Below are 3,133 nucleotides of genomic sequence, written 5' to 3'. Positions count from 1 at the left end.
GACCTATACAATTTTTTTCTTTTTGATTTTTTACCTGGATTACTGAGATGCATCAGGACATATAGTAAATTCAGCTTTCCTCYTGAAACTGACAAGACATCTCAGTTTGGTTGTCAGTCAAATTGAGTAGAGAATGTAGTTTATTTAATTATACACTGCAGAAAACTTTTAAGCCGACACCCGATTGGCACAAATGATGAGACGAGGTCAGCATCAGCTCTGATAATGTGTAAGGTGAAAACACTCCACATTATTATTATTTATTAAACAAAAATTAAGCCAAAATAAGTTTCAGTTCATTAGGATTTGCATTTCTGCTCAGCACTCTGAGGTTTGATCACAGATTTTCTGTTCATCGAGKTCCTGGCTTTGACTGGATCATTGCAGCACTTTGCTATAGATCAGATGCTGTGTTTTGTTCTGTTGGACTCAGTTTGGTCCAAACATTAGCTGTAGGACTCATATTGGACTCTAGAACCTTTAGTCTACAAAGACGTTCATGTTCAATCGGGGACCGAAGGAGCCCAAACCATCAGCTCCAGTTTCAGTCAGAGAAACTCTAAATCTAAGCTGTGCTGTCGTGTTTTTTTTATGGTTCAACCACTATAAATTTTACAGTCAGACTGTTTTCTGCAGGGCTGATAAAAGTCCTACAGAAACTCACAACTGAGAGTTCCTGCTGTTGAAGAAGGTTCTACATGCTGCTGGATCAGGATCTGGACACAGACTTTCCAGTGTAGCTTCAGTTTGGTCTAATAAAAATTGGCACAGTGAAGCTTGTTGTGTTTTTTTTTTTTTTTTTTTACACTTGATGTTAGATTTAAACAAATTTAGAACCTGTTAAAGACCAAATAGTTTTCTTGTGGCTTGAAACATCAAAACCAAGACTTGAAAGAGAGAGTACTTTCTTTGTTCAGTGACTGGATGCTTGAATTAATATCAGACCTGATGAGGATTCTTCGTCTCACTGAACTGACGGCACATTAGTGTATGAAGAAATGGTACATATCATTTTCATTCTGTCMCAACCCCACATTGTTTATTTGAAGATTTTATTGCTAATAGCAGCTGGACTTGTTACAGAGCAGAACAAAGACCAAGTCCTACTGTATTCTCTGCCAAATCAAAATCATTTCAAGTTTCAAGTTTCCAGGCAGAWTAAACGTGAGCAAAAAGCATTCAAATCTCATCTTTTAAATATATTCTACACATAAAAAATAACATTTACATGGCTGAATATTTTCCAAATGCAAAACAAATAAACAAAAAAAAAAACATTTAAAAGACAGACGTGTGACATGTTTGAGTATTGCTTCATTGTAAAAGAKGTGAGGATGTGTTCTCAGTGGCTTTCTAGTCCACATTCGGTCGTCTGTGCTGAAAATCAGCTCATGCTCAGGTTTCTGTTGCTGCATGAGAACAGACATGTTTATCACATTCAGAAAAAAGCCTCCGTTTACTGACAAGGTTCTAGCAGCAACTTTACAAACACAAAGAGGAACAGAGTGAAGGGAAGTAAGAACTTCCTCAAGTTTTTAGCAACATGTTTCAGTTTTCTTCAGTCTAATTAAAACCACCATGGACCAGCAGGTCTACAGATCTGTAGATCAGGACTGCAGGTCTATAGGACTGCAGGTCTATAGGACTGTAGAACAGGACTGTAGGCCTGCAGGACTTTAAAGATATTCTCAAAGGGTCAGCCATGTTTGAACTGATGTTCTGTCCAGTATTTATCAACACTTTGCTGTGACATAATACATGAAGCACAGGGTGATGAAGAGGGCAGAAATCTTCCTCCAGGCTAGGCTAACGGCTAACAGAACCATGCAGGGTTCATTTTACATTGGTTTAAAACACTGTTTTGAAGGAATGCTAAATTAGCTCATATTAAACGTCTACATTCAACAGTTTCATGCAAACGTGTAGAAGGTTAATATTAGTTATTGTAGCGTTCTTTCACACTGGTGTTCGGGAACAATTGGATGAAATGTTTTATAACAGTTCTGGAGCTTTGGGATCAACTGAGATCCTGGTTTCCTTCGATTCCCCCAGATGAGTTTATTCTCTCAGATTAAAGGTGAGTTTTTTCTTCAAATCAGTGTCGTCAGTAGTTTTACAGTTGGATTAAGAGTCTGTTCACAGTTCAGGCATGCTGGTTCAGTTCTCAAGTTCTGTCCCTTGGCCCTGTTTACTCAGGAGGACTTTAACCAGAGGATCCAGAACCCAAAGCACCAGTGAGATGTTCATCTCTCATCAACAGCTTCTGTTCTCTGTTTTAGAGCGACAAACTGAAACAACTAATGTGAAAGAAAAACATGACTCAGCACTCCTGGTGTCAATAAATGATCAACGCTTTCAGCCTGAAAGACTTGAGAAATAAAGGACTTGTGCTTTTAACATTCTTTCATTTTATAAAACAAAGATAGRGAAACACGACTTCTGTTGTCACTCAGCCTGGAAACCAGTTTAACTGCACTTGTTTCTTACACTAATGATCAAATCACTTCTTTACAAACCTGATCTGAGTCGTTTGAACTCAGATAAGGTGCAATTCATAAAATTTACATAAATSTAATGGAAATCATTAAACATACTTTTACATTTATGCTGCAATTAGTATTGAATTGCTTTGTTTGGCAATATTTTTTTWAAACCAAGAATGAAACCTTTATAAGAGCAGCAGGTTCTTTAAAGGTTTTACTGGACCGGATGATCACAGCGCTGCAGCGGTGCAGTCCAGCTGCCAACAGGAATCCACCTGACTCCATGCAGGCGAGAATGATTCTTAGTTCCGCATGAAGGTGGAGCTAATGTTTACTTGTGCACAACGTAACTGTTTTCACTTTTTTACATCGGAGCTAAATTTTTTGTTTTTTTTTTTTGGACAAGATGAGGAATAGAACTCAACAACAACTTTCAGCCAGGAAGGAGGCGTCTCCTCCAGGTAAGTTCCAGCCCAGGTGCCATTTTTACAGCAACCCTCAAACATAAAGCAGGACATCAGCAAGTGGGCTAAAATTTAAATCTAAAGYAGAGAGATGGTTGTAAAAAGAAAAACATTTACTGAAAGAAATGCATTATTTTATATGTAAATATGGGATCAAAAAAATGCATTTATAATGGATTTCAATAC

General features: G+C 37.7%; 1 protein-coding gene across 1 annotated transcript in view; it reads right to left on the bottom strand.

Annotated features, from left to right (window-relative positions):
• Positions 1-1,011: 1,011 nt before the first annotated feature.
• Positions 1,012-3,133, bottom strand: part of znrf2b (zinc and ring finger 2b) — a gene marked incomplete in the record, with an annotated part of 12,564 nt that continues 10,442 nt past the window's right edge. The window contains 1 exon segment of the mRNA XM_014026977.1: positions 1,012-3,133.

Source organism: Austrofundulus limnaeus, unplaced genomic scaffold (genome assembly GCF_001266775.1).
Source record: "Austrofundulus limnaeus strain Quisiro unplaced genomic scaffold, Austrofundulus_limnaeus-1.0 Scaffold605, whole genome shotgun sequence".
In the NCBI taxonomy this organism is placed as follows: Eukaryota; Metazoa; Chordata; class Actinopteri; order Cyprinodontiformes; family Rivulidae; genus Austrofundulus; species Austrofundulus limnaeus.
The sequence above is the reverse complement of the archived record's forward strand: the minus strand, read 5'-3'. Positions and strand labels throughout refer to the sequence as shown.